This window comes from Diplotaxodon limnothrissa, linkage group LG14 (genome assembly GCF_057381915.1).
Source record: "Diplotaxodon limnothrissa isolate DT_005_m linkage group LG14, D_limnothrissa_male_GT1.1, whole genome shotgun sequence".
Taxonomy (NCBI): domain Eukaryota; kingdom Metazoa; phylum Chordata; class Actinopteri; order Cichliformes; family Cichlidae; genus Diplotaxodon; species Diplotaxodon limnothrissa.
The window spans coordinates 37,742,731-37,757,485 of NC_140609.1; positions in this window are offsets into that span (position 1 = coordinate 37,742,731).

The following is a 14,755-nucleotide window of genomic DNA, read 5'->3' on the forward strand; positions in this document are numbered from 1 at the left end:
AAATTAAAAATATAATAATTTAACATTATAATAACTAAAAGCGACATTTTTAGTGAATCTATATCTTTCTTAACCCCCCTAGTTCACAAAGCCTTAAAGTTTACTCTTCGGGCGCCCCTCATCCCCCGTTTTTTTCCGCCAAAATTATCCACACCCACTGCCGCGCTATGCATTCTGGGATATGTTGGGCCACGAAGTCTACACCGCCACATCCTTAAAATTCAGGAAAATGAAGGACGCATTTGAGGGCCGGATTTCGAGCAGCCTTCGAAGTGGGACAGCCTTCGTCGCGTCGCTGTGACGTAATCGGCCTTAAAATGCGGCCTTTAAGGCTGCAGACCCTGAATTGGGAAACAGCCATAGCCTAACATATGAAACAGGAAAAGACGGCCGTGTAATCCCTTTATTTCCCTTGAGAGAGAAATGGATCTGAAACCACAGAAATCAGAGTGTTTGCAGAGTGCAGACACACAGATAATGAAGACATGCTGCTCGGAAATGTTAGATACAGATAAAAATGGTGTGTGTGTGTGTGTGTGTGTGTGTGTGTGTGTGTGTGTGTGTGTGTGTGTGTACTGAGCCAAGATTGCAAAACAGCCCAACTGCCTCAGTAATTATGGACCTTATAGTCCTTACAAACACTGTTTCACTAACTTCAGTAAACATTTTACATACATATGTCACTGCTGTATAATTTACAGCAAACGCCGTGAACGCAGCGGTGCACGAGCCACTGCAGTGGAGCTCACGTACAGCTTTGTGGGCTCAAAATGTGGTTACAAATATTTTGTACTTGTACTTTTGTATGTGTAAAAAGAATTTGTGTGTGTGTGTAAAAAAGATTTGTATGTGGACTTAGCCAAAAAAAAAAACCCCGTGTGAATCTCTGCAAGTTACAAGTACGAATTTTGACCCTATTTTTCTTCCTTTCATCTGATTGGTCAATGTCATGTCAATCACAAATGTAACAATCCAATCAGAGAACAGATGAGTTTGGCTGTCGGAGGGGAGCTTTTTTGAACTGCGGGTTATTACTCTATAATATTACTTACTCTAATATTATTAATAATAATTATTAGTAATATTAATTATTAATTATCTAATAATATACTAATCTAATATTACTTACACCGCACTTTACAGTTATTTATTTGTAAAAAATGTTTGGAATCATGTATGATTTTTGTTCCACTTCTCACATGTTTACCACTTTGTGTTGGTCTTTCACGTGGAATTCCAATAAAATTGATTCATGTTTGCGGCTGTAATGTGACAAAATGTGGAAGAGTTTAAGGGGGCCGAACACTTTTGCAAGCCACTGTAAAGAACTTGGAAAGAAAAGCATCTTGCATCAGGACATCCAGATGTTTTTCTTCTCTACAAAGGTGTATTAAAAAAAGAACAGCAAATTATAATATTACAGCGGATGTGTGACCTTAAAGGTTTCTGGCTGAAAAAAGGTCACTGATCAAACTGATTCTTGCTCACAAAAAACATTTTAATCAGATTCTCTGCAGGAAAATTTGCAAACATTTCCTCCTAACTTCTCAGTATTCACTTATCAGCATTCAGTCAAACGTTCATTTACGGGTGTAGTTAAAAAACTGCTAATAACTGACTTTCCACAGCAGTTGTTTGGTCGGACACAGTAAGAGATGTAATCTTACTCTTCATGTGAGAAAGAAGGTGTCTCTGAGATGTACTAATAGTGTGTTAGTTGCAAATAGTAAATTAGTGAATGTATTTCATTGCAGCTTGATTATTCTGGGACAAACAGTGCAGTCTTCCTCAAAGCATCACTGTGAATATAATCATATAATGTTAAAAATATAATAACAGTCTTTTTATTATTGGTCAATGAAATAAATAAATCCTTTTTATTATCAGAGTGAAAACAGACTTCCACAAACGAACGTCAACTGATGACTCCATAAATATTCAGCCCTTCAAAGGTGACTGACCTACTTCAACAGCCAAAATCACATATTTCTGGAAGGTCCACTCACTGGTTATTCAGCATGCCAGGCTGCAGTTACACCATGCAGACAAAAGAGCACTCGGAGCAAGTTAAAGGAAAGTTTATTCAAAAGTAGAAGTCTGGGAATGGAGACAGAGGAGTTCACTTAAATCTGTCATTATGAAACGGAAGCAATCAAATCTGCCTAAATCTGACACTCAAAGGTAAACTGGATACCTGGCTGACCATCACGTTCACGACCAGGTGAGGACGGATCAAAGATCAGGAGTCGATTTCAGGCTTGGGCTTGCTTTCATCATATTAGTCCAATCCAACTTGAATCCAGATGATGGAAAGATAGCCCGGGTCTGTTGATGAGTCTCCACTTAAACACTGACGTTGTTTGTGTTTCCTGGAGTCCCGTCAGTCCTGTAAACCAGCGTCCCCAACCTTTTTTGTGCCACGGACCGGTTTATGACCGACAATATTCTCAAGGACCGGCCTTTAAGGTGTTGAGGATAAATACAACAAAATAAAACCAGTACTGCTGCCAAAACAAGAAGAGTTATTCAAAACACATGGGAAAAGACCCAGGGAAACAGAGTTAATGATTAAAAAGATTTTAAAAAATAACGCTAAAACCCCTGAAGAGCATCAGTTTCACACCCAAACCTCAACTCTCGCGGCCTGGTACCAAACGACCGGTGCCGGTCCGTGGCCCGGGGGTTGGGGACCGCTGCTGTGAATAAAAGGAATCTGTTTGAAGGCTGTGCAGAGCAGCGGGACCACACATTGTCACGTAACATTTTTCATCATATTAATATTTATTTGTAAAATAGTAAATTTTAGTTTTAATGTTCAGTAAATAAAATTACATTATTGAATACTACGTGCTACGCAATAATAGTAATAATATTACTTCTAATAGTCGTAATAGCAGTTATTGTTTTTGTTGTCATCATGCTGTTAAAATTGTGACTTTTAAAATTTTAATTAATTAAAATAAAATATTTAAAAAAATTTTTTTAACTCTACCACCAAAAACCGAATACTAAAAAATAATAATAAATGATGATAACATGTATTTATTATGTTGTTCTTTGTTTGCTTTCTCTTCTGTTTTTTTTCTCCATACAGGTGATCCAGGTGTTTTGTTTGTTTTTCTTTTTGTTCCTTCCCCCCTTTCTCATCATCTCTTCTCCCCTCTGTTTTTCTTTCTCTCCCTCTTTCTTTCATTCTTTCCTTCTCCCTGTCTTTTCCCCCAGTCATGTCTGTCCCGTCTGTAACAACTGATAATAAAATAAAATAAATACACAATTATAATAAAGGTCAATCAAATGGACCAACATGGCATCTTTCTCGGCCTTCAAACAACAATTCTGATAGCTAAAGATCCAAATGGGACAGGCAAATAAATAAATAAATAAATGATGATAACCATGTGCAGCTTCTCTCGTCTTCCATTTTTCCCTGATGTGTTTCACTCAACATCAGACATGTGTTAAAGTGTGTTGGCTGCATATTAAGGTCAAAATGCTGATGAGCTCTGATCCAGTTGACTGATATACTCTGCTCTACATCCTGCACTGAAATATGAGGATTGTGTGTTTATTAAAATTTAAAATCATCGTGCAGTCATTGACAGAAGAGCATCAACATTCAGCCTGTTAAATTAGATTTAGATATTTTTATTTCAGAAATGATTCCTAACAAAAATGGAGAATATAAAATCACAATCAAAGCAGTAAAGTCCATATTATGAAGTGTTTGCTGTATCAGACAATCATGTTTATTCACAACAATGAAAACAATATAGTGCAGATAAACATGGTGCTGTAATGAATCTGCTCTTAAACACAATAACAAAATACATTTTCCAAGAGAGATGATAATGATTCACATCAGCGTGAAGAACGAATACATTTACAACTGGTTTCTAACATTTATTATAGATCGAACTGATCACTGATAGAAACAGAAGAATATTCAAAATGATACTCTGAGAGATACATGAATGAGATATGGATAAACATCAAATTACATAAAACAAAAAAGCACAAAATCACTATAACTGAAATAAAATATGAGCAGAAATATAGAAGAATTAAGTAAAAAGATAGAAAAAGGCAAAATGTTTAAAATATATAATCACATAAGAGACTGAACCGTCCAGTCAGGTCACAGATTCATATCTACAATAATATTTTTCTTTGTTTTTGTTTTGATTTAATCACTTCTATGTATTATTATTATCATCATCATCAGCATATTAAGTGTGTGTCTGAGCTGAAAGCTGCTCTCCTCTCCTGGTTTTCTGTATCACACAGACCACAACAACACAAAGCATCACCTGCAGACCGCTGAGCAGTATCCACCTGACTCTGTAGAAGGTCGAGTAAACCCCAAAAGGCTCTCTGTAGATCAGAACAAATGTTTCTCTTGACACACACTCATACCGTGACTTAAAACCTGCACACACATACTCTCCTGCATCTTCCAGTGAGACATTAGAGATTATCAGGCTGTCACGGGAACAAGTGATTCTATTGTCACTGCAGAACTCAGCACTGTACACAATTTTGCCTTCTGTTTGGATCGACTTCATGAGCCAAAAGCCCCAAGTACTTTTTTCCAAATCATCAGAGCATCTCATAGTGACTTCATCTCCCTCTGAGAAAACCTTTACTGCAGGTGGACCAAATTTAGGGCACACGAAAAGCCAGTACTGATGTATTACTTTTTCACCTACACAGCTGTAGATACCTGAATCATTTAACATTAGTGATGGAAGTACCAGCGAGAAGTTTCGACCAATTTCTTGATTAAAACTGTAGGAAGCTGCTTCCTTCATCCAAACCGGGGGCTGGTCATGAATGGGGTCCATGAAGGGACACTCCAGCACAGCTGTGTCTCCCTCTGAAGCATAACGTAGCTTTGTTTGTTTGGTCAAATGTACAGAGTAAGTGCTCACACACTGCTGTTGGTTCATCACCAGGCAGATGTAAGACGTTGGTCGTGTGTTGACATGAAGAAGTGATGTGTTTGTCACCTGCAGGAAACTTTCTTGGACTTTATTCACCTTCAAAATGCTGAGGTTGATATTCATCAAGGATAGTTGCCACTCCCCGTAATGTCTGATCCAACGCACCGTCAGATTCTCACCTGCTCCTTTACATTGTACGTCTTCAGTGTCTTCAAGACTTGTGATATATTCTTCCCCCAATACTGTCTTGCACACAGTCAGGCTGATGTTTCTCTCATATGTCACGCTGCCCTGAGTCCAGCACACATCTTGGTACAGTCCAGAGTCTGAGTGGGTCAGGTTGTTGAGAGTAAATGAAGGAGAACCATGAAATGTCTCAGGAAATGAGAGTCGTCCTGTCAGGTCTTCATGTACTGTGAAGGTTCTGTTCCAGGGGTCAGAGATGTTCCACAGGACCAGAGTATCTTCACCAACACGTCTGGAGGTGATGCAGGAGCTGTTTTGATCTGGGAGCTTGAACTGTAAAGAGCCTCCTTCTTTTCTTATGGCAATAAATTCTTCTGCATGAATGTTGCTGATGAGAGTGAACAGCAGGGAGAAGCAGAGCTGTGCGACTGCAGCCATCCTGCTCAGAGGTCTCGTGGTGAGTGTCGTACAAGCACTGACACTGCTCGCTTCATGAGCTTCCTGTTTGTGGTTCTTTATCACATCATCAAGGAACACTTTGAAGCATTTGGCTCGATATCACGCCGTATATCTGCTTTCACTCTTCACAGGCCAAAGTGTGGACACGTTTTTTTTACACTTCGTTGCATGGGTCCAGGGGTATCAAACATGTGGTCTGGAGCACAGAACCGGCCAGTCACAGTGTCCAATCTGAACAGTTACAAGTGAGATAAAGTCAGCTTTACCACACAGCCATGAATATTTATGAAAATCCTTTCTAAACTATTTTAAACTTTTTGAATCGTTTTTTAGTTTCAAAAACAACTAAAAAAAATGTTGTTTCCTATGTGATCCTTCATAAAACATCACATATTTTGAAACATAATTCAGGGTTTGGTTTGGTCTAAGTAAGCAGAGAAGTCCAGGCATCCAGTTTCCATACAGACGTTTACATAACGCTCATCATCTGATGATGAAACTTACTTTGCACCCAAGCAGCCCAACCAGAAATTGAAAGTGTACATGCATCAAGGGACGGAGCGCATCCCGTCAATAGGTCCAAAGTGCAATCGAGGCTAATCCCATGATCTTCTTATTTTCTTGTAGACCGAAGTTGAAAATCTGGCAGTATTTATTTTTGTGATTTTTTTTCCACTCTCAGCCGTCCTTCTCCTGTATTTGGGTCTGTTTGTTAATTTATTTCAATCATGTAAACAATATACAGGTACATTTAGCAAAGAAAATTAGAGAAAAAAATACTATACAAAATAAAGTTAATACATTTCAATATTGCTTCTGTTCTGATTCATTTACATGTCGAAAGGGAGAGGGAAGAAGTACACACTTATTTAATTGCACCCCTTTGCCATAAATTATCCGTCAACATTTAGTCAGCTTCCTTACTGATATAATCTGTAATAAAAATAGTCAACAGATTTCTGATATAATATATACTATAATATCACATCAGGAAATTTTCTAAATAGCGACATTCACTTAATTTCAACATTTTCCCTTCATATCATATCAATATCAATTGGGTTCCGGCTTGAGTGAACGCTGGTGCGCCTGGCTGAGCTACTCACTGGTACATTTTTGATTATTTAGATTATTTGGATTCAGATTTGAATGAACAGGGACATTCACACTCAGGACCAGATCGATCTCTGCCAGGGATTGATTTGCAACGCTTGTCCTCAACATCTGCTGTTTCAGCTGAATGTGCTCTTACGTCTTCTTCTCAGTGAGCTGCACTAGCCTACCTGTTCGTCGCTCCGGCTGGCTCGTCTCCTTTTCCTCCACATAATCGAAGATGTGGCCCAAGATGTTCCTGAGCTGGTCGGCACTATTTTGGATTCTCCTGACGCTCGTCTACCATCCTATGGCTGGACTGCTCCGCTATACAGCCGCTGAGCTCCTGCACCTTCGTGGGCAGCTGTCGCTCCCGTCGCCAGCGGAGCTCCACTACCACCCAGACATCACTTTCCAGCCTCGCCGGAGATACATCTATCGCGGGTCCTGCAGGATTTTCCATAACTCCAATGGAACTAAATCGTTTTGGTCTGTTACTTGCCGCCCTCGCAGGAACCCTGATCGGGTTGTCAACCACCGATCTCTAGCCCACCTGCCCAGGGCGCCGACCGCGATTAGCAAAAAAGAAAATACTCCACTCAGTTTCGATCTTCTAAACATTCGCTCACTGACAAATAAAGGGGCCTCTCATCCAAGAGCTCCTATCTGACCGTAAATTTGACTTTTTCTGCTAAACTGAAGCCTGGCAACAACCTGATCACTTTTCTCAGCTAAATGAATCTACTCCTCTGGGGTTTGTTTACCTTTCTAAACCTCGCTGCATAGGTCGTGGGGGTGGTCTCACGATCTTCTTTCGCCAGCACTTGAAAGTCCTGCCAGTTAATGTTGATACCTTTAGTTCCCTTGAGTGCCTTGCATGTGAGCTGACTGGACCCATTCCCACCATCATAGCTACTGTATACTGCCCCCCCCCAAACCTAACCCTGTCTTCCTCAGTGACTTTGCTAATCTACTAACCCATCTTTTATCTCTCTCCCCAAATGTGATCTTGGTGGGAAATTTCAACATTCATATGGATAATAATGACCGTCTGCTCACCAGAGACCTTTCCTCTTGTCTCGAAGGCTCTGAATTTAAACAATTTACTGACTTTGCCACTCACTCTAAAGGACACACCCTGGACTTGGTCTGCTGTTCTGGTCTTACTCCCTCGAATCTTTCTGCTGCTGAAATCCCCATAACTGACCACTTCCTCCTTTCATTTAACCTCACTCTCTGTTGCGCTACTACCAAGCCAACCCGTCTCATCTCGTTCCGCAACATCAAGAACATTGATATGGACATTCTCACTACCAGTTTGGACAATGTTCAGATTCCGGACTTCTAATCTACTCCTGATGATTTGTTGTTATATTATAATAATTGTCTACGCATTGTCCTTGATTCTCTGGCTCCTGTAAAAACCCACTCTGTTTCCTTTGCTTGCTCTGCTGCCTAGTTTACCTCTGACCTCCGAGTTTTGAAGGCCAAAGCTCGGCAGCTAGAGCGTAAATATAAGAAATCTGCTTTAACTGTTGACGCAGAAATCTATAAATACCATGTACTTAAAAGACTCCATCAGCAAGGCCAAACAAAGTTTCTACTCTGGTATTATCAGGTCTTATTAGGGTAATGCAAGGACTCTGTTTTCAGTTCCCAACAAACTAATTCAACCCCCCAATGCTTTACCACCACACTTCTATTCCTCTGAAACCTGCAACTCCTTGATGCTGTTCTGGACTACAAAAATGAATAACATCCACCAGCAACTCAGATCAAATGTTGTGTCTACGCCCTCTCCAGAACCTTTTCTCCTTTTTGAGCCGTTTTCCACTTTTCATCTTCCCAATTTATCCGATATTTCCGAGTTCATATGTAAATCAAAGCCTGCCACATGTCATCTTGACCCCATGCCCACAGGGCTTGTGAAATCCTGCCTCTGTTCCTTACTCCCACTCATCTGTGCTATCATTCACTCTTCTCTCACCACCGGTATTGTTCTCTTCTTATTCTGCTCTAGTCATTCCTATACTGAAAAAACCTTCTTTAGATCCTAACAACTTTAACAACCTCCGTCCGATTTCCAATCTACCTTTCATCTCTAAAATACTTGAAAAGTGGTTGCAGCTCAACTTCATTTACACCTGGTTAATAATAATATTTACGAGAGATTTCGATCTGGTTTTCGCTCATGTCACAGTACAGAAACTGCTTTACTTAAAGTCACTAATGATCTTTTAGTCAGAGCTGACTCTGGTGTTCTCAACATTCTCATCCTTTTGGATCTGAGCTCAGCCTTCGACACCATCTCTCACTCTGTACTTCTAAGCAGACTTTCCTCTCTCGGCATCTCTGACACACCCCTCGCCTGGTTTCAATCATATCTCCTTGACCGCTCCCAGTTTATTCAACTAAGATCATTCCGCTCTCGTCTATTCCCCGTCACCTCTGGTGTACCCCAAGGCTCAGTTTTAGGCCCTCTTCTCTTTATAATATACATCCTCCCTCTAGGTACCATCTTCCGCAAATTTGATCTTCAGTTTCACTGTTTTGCTGATAACACCCAGTTATATCTCTCTTGCAGACCTGATTCCTCCGTCCCACCTTCCTCCCTTTCAGAATGTCTATCCGAGTTAAAATCCTGGTTTATCTCTACTTTTTTCAAGCTCAACGAGGATAAAAGTGAAATTCTTCTTATTGGTACCAAATCCAACCTTTTGAAGGTGAACCATTTCTCTCTCACTATCGATAACTCCACAGTTTTCCCTTCTCCTCAGGTTAAGAGCCTTGGTGTCATCGTAGACAGTTCACTATCCTATAAATCTCACATCAATAATCTCACCCGTTCTGCCTACTTCCATCTACGTAACATTAACAGATTACGCTCTTCTCTTTCCACCCAGTCTACGTCCATTCTTGTACATAGTCTTGTTACCTCCCGTATTGACTACTGCAATTCTCTTTTGCATGGTCTCCCCCAAAAATCCCTCCATAAGCTTCAACTGGTTCCGAACTCTTCTGCCCGCATTATCACCAGAACCCCTCCTACCAGCACATCACCCCTGTTCTTCAGGAACTTCACTGACTCCCTGTGAAATTCCGGATAATATTCAAACTTCTTCTGCTCACCTTCAAGGCCATTCGTAACCTCGCTCCTCCTTACCTTTCTGACCTGTTAAGCAGTACCTGTTCTGCCCGTTCACTTCGATCTTCTTCTTCTATCCAGCTTGCTGTACCTTCTTTCTGCCTCACCACCATGGGAAGCAGAGCTTTCAGCTGCTCTGCTCCCAGACTGTGGAGCTCTCTACCCCCATATATAAGAAACATTGGTTCTCTCCTCCAGTGTAAATCCCAACTCAAAACCCATCTGTTCAAATCTGCATATTCACTGTGAAACTGTTAGTTAATTTAATCTTGTGCTTTTTGTTTTATTGTTCTTATTTTGACATTGTTTTATTATGTTTTGATCCTATTGTAAAGTGTCTTTGGGTGACTTGAAAGGCGCTCATAAATAAAATTTATTATTATCATTATTGTTAATATCAGTACAATCCAAAGATTGCCACAACATCCATATTATATTCTTCACGGTCATTACAAATTAAATACTTGGGATGGTTCTCTTGTCCAGCTCCACGTTTTATAACACTGTTCAGTATTTCCCATAAACTTTTAATATTATTTCTATTTATATCTAATTGCTTCTTATAGTATTCCTTTTTACTATATTTAAGTATATTAATTAACTTATTTTTATATCTTTTGTATCTGATTTCAGCATCTTCAGTTCTCTTTCTTAAGACATTTTTCTTTATAGATGCATTTTGCAGACCTTTTCTTATCCATGGACAGCCCATATATTTATGTTTCCTACTATATTGCTTTATTGGACAGTTGGTATTATACAATAATGTAAACATTCTAAGGAATTCATTATACGCACTATGAACGTCTTGTTTCTGATATATTTCACCCTAGTTCTGTTTCATTAAATCTTTTTTTCAATGCATTCACTCTTTCTTCTGTTCTTGCTTGTCTGTACTGTTTTTTACTGTCCACTTTATTGATCTTGTAATTCCTATCATAGATGGTAAAAATTGGAAGATGGTCACTTATGTCTTTAATCAGGAGTCCACTTACAGTCTTATTTTTAATGTCATTTGTAAAAATGTTGTCTATGAGAGTTGCACAATGTGATGTGATCCTGGTAGTCTAGTAATTTTTCTGCATTTTGGATGTGAAGGAGCTTTACCTCCACAATTTCAAGGATATTTTTCTGCTGCAACCTGATAGTGGAAATTTCCTCCATTAAGAAGTAAAGAGATCTTTTAATGTCCCCGACTTCCTCAGCTGATGGAGTCTTCTTCAGCCCCATTGTATCTGGTTCCACTGGCAGCAGGTTCAGTCAGCTGTTTCCTCGGTCAGCTGTTAGCTTTCTCAGCTGTTAGCCTGGTAGCTTGTTGGCTAGCCTGCAATTACCTCTTTAACTTTGATAATCCAGTCCAATATCCTGTATCAGAGTCATACAGTTATAACAGTCATGATTGTGTTTTTGAATGGATGTCCAAGGTGTAGTTTATACACTGGAGTAAGTATCTTGTTTGCACTAAAGAGGTTTGATATTAATGTTATAGACGGCTGTAATGCAGGCACCCAAAATGCAGACGGAGACGGGAAACTCAAAAACACTGAAAGGCAAATAATGCAAAACTTTACTGGGACATATATAAACTAAACATACAAAGAGGCACACGGAGGAAACGCACAGCCATGAGGAAGAATGCGACACTATACTTAGAGAGACAGCGGCAAACACAAAGTACAATGACGAGGGAACAGAAGACACATAAGGAACGCAAGACTGACACATGAGTTTGACAGAGAAGTGGAGGAAAGGTAGATTAGAGGGAGCGAGGGAACGAGAGGAGACATGAGAAACATAACAGGCAGGGGGGAAGAGAATGAAACATGAGGAGGGAAGCAAGACACAATAACTCACAACATATATAAACACAGACACACAGAGAGACACAGAGGCCAAAGACACAAGAGGGAATCTGATAATCAAGACGCTAAACAGGGAATATAAGAAACTCAAAACAGAATAACTAAGACTACAAATGAACCAGAGTATGAACTATGATACAAAGTAACACTAAAACACAAGACATGCAGCACTATTAGTTCTAACAGTCTCAGAGTAGCATTTCTAATTTTGATTGAATCTGTCAGAGAAAACGGCAGCCTCGAGCAAGCCAGGATATTAATTTATAGAAGCTGTTAAAATTATATGTCTAACGTTAAAATGTTGGTGACACAATAATTTCATCCTAATGGTACTGACATATTCATAGGGTTAATTTTTGAGACAAAATATCATGAGGTAGTCATGATTTTGCAAATATTCCACCTTGTAGTGCAGTTTGCACAAATTGTTTTAAAAATGCACTCAGCCTGCAAACATTACTGATGAGTCAAGATCTGCACAAAGTGACAGAAACACTGAAGTAGCTACACATTTTATTCTTATTGTCATGTATGTCCTATTTATCAGGTGACAGAAGAACCAACACAAAGCTCAGAGAGTAATGGTAATACAAGATCACAGGTGAAATTGGATGATGACTTGGTGGTTCATGTAGGCAAGTATATTTCTCCCTTTTTTAATCTTTTTTTTGTCTTTAGCAAAGACAAAAAGGGGGGAAAAAGAAACAGGGCAGTGTTCGGTGGTGGAATCATCCATCCCCTCCAATGCCAAACCCAAATCTACGCCCTTGGATTACAGAATACATGCCCCAAAATGTATTTTGTAACATAATCCATTACGTTACTCAATGAGAGTAACATATTCTGAATACTTTGGATTACTTAATATATTATCATGCTATTTACAACTACATGAATGTACTATTGCTGTGTGATTTGTTACTATTACTGTAGGTTCTTGCCATACCAATACCAACTAGATTTTTAAATCTTAATAAAAAATGAGTAACAGTAGGTGGACATTAGGTAAGGCTGCACTTTTAGCAGCGATCTCGTATAGAAAACTATTCCGCAGGTATATAAAACAGGTCCGCGGCTCCGAACCGTAGTAAAGGGACCTCTGGCTAATACATCGGGTTCGTGTCGGGCTTGTCGCCCAAAACTAGCTTTACTTTGTTGTCTGGGTCAACTTTGCTAGCGAGGGACAGAGAGAGGCGTTGAAAGGCTGCTCCAACGGAACTTATTGTTTCGGAGGAAAACACAAACACAGTGTACAGTCGACTCTTAATAGCTTACTTACAACTGAGGCTACATTCTTTAGGGCTATGCCTGGAACAGTCTGCCTGTTGCTTTTATATTAAATAATTTTTGAACAATAATTGAAAAAAAGAATTTCTCTACGTCATTATGTGGGCTGCAAGTAGGGTGACATGGGCCGCGAGATTGAGACACCGCCATTAGAGCCTCTTAATGCGTGTTTTTTTGGGGGGTTTCTGTCGGTATGGAATTGCCAAAAACAGAGAGGGCATAGCCGAACATATGAAACAGGAAAAGACCGCCGTGTAATCCCTTTATTTCAAAAAAGTAACTGTATTCTGAATACCACCATTTTAAATGGTAACTGTATACAGTTACTCATATTTTGTATTTTAATACGTAACTTCGGTACATGTATTCCGTTACTCCCCAACACTGAAAATAAATAAAAGAACATTGAAGTTCTTGAGATGTTCAGTGCAATGACACACAAACTAATCCAAAAGTTAACAGCTCACATCATGACTTATGACCTCAAAGTCTGCCTGGATCTAAATGATGGAACCATGCGGACCTCATCAACAGGGCCTGCTGCAGCACACAAACAAATTTATATATATACACACACACACACAAATATATATACATATAAAAATATAAATTTGTTTTATTTTTTTTTAATTACCTCTTCATCTGCTTTCAGCTGCACAAACTCAAGTCTCACATATCAGTGACAAACCACAGTTGTGCTGTTGGAGCATCCACAGCCTCTATGTGAGTGCACTGCAACATCATGACATGAAGAACACTGGAAACTTAAACCCACTTTCAGTCTAACTTTAACTTTTTATCGCCAATAGACAAGTTGGCAAAATGTAACACTCAGAACATGGAGTCAAAAAATAATACTAAAATGTTTAATTATTACTACATTACCTTTGACTACAGCTCTTGTTTGCGAGCAGCTTATTGATCTTGATAAATATGTGCTGCTTACCTGTGTAAAAACAGTGAAATATAAAAAGTGTTTACTAATTTGTACCAACGTGAGAGAGAAATGGAGCTGAAACCACTGAAACCAGAGTGTTTGCAGACCCACAGATAATGAAGACATGCTGCTCGGAGATGCTAGATACAGATAAAAATGGTGTGTGTGTGTGTGTGTGTGTGTGTGTGTGTGTGTGTGTGTGTGTGTGTGTGTGTGTGTGTATTGAGCCAAGATTGCCAAACTGCCTAACTGCCTTAGTCTTCCTCCCATTAGGGCCTACATGGATGACATGACCATCATTACAACAACAAAACCATGTACTAGGCCAAGGGCGTAGATTTGGCATGGACAGAGGGGACATGTCCCCACCAATAATTTGATCTCTTCAAGTAAAGAAAAACAAACGCGATAGAAAGAAAAAAACGATCTGTCAACGTCTCATTCAACCAGCGGTGAAGAAAGATTTAAATTACGTTCTCTACCTCATGTGACAAATATGGCCAATGTGATTGGCTGTGCCTTTCAGGGAGCTCTGTTTAGTTTTAGCAGCAGCAAGCCTGCACTGTGAGGACCTGCAAGTAGGAGAGGAGGATGGCAGCAAAAAGGAAGAACCTGGATATAAGAAAGTATTTTTCAAAGAAACCTGTAAGTCACTTAAAGCCAAGTTCACTCATAAAATGTGTCCGTCATAATAACGTTACAGGCTATGCTAGGCTTTGGCCCACATCAGTCTAAAACTGTATGTAACCATGAATAACGTGTTTTGGAAACTAACTGCACAACAGGCAGCACTATTAGTTCTCTCAGTCTCAGAGCAGCATTTCTAATTTTGATTAAAACTGTCAGA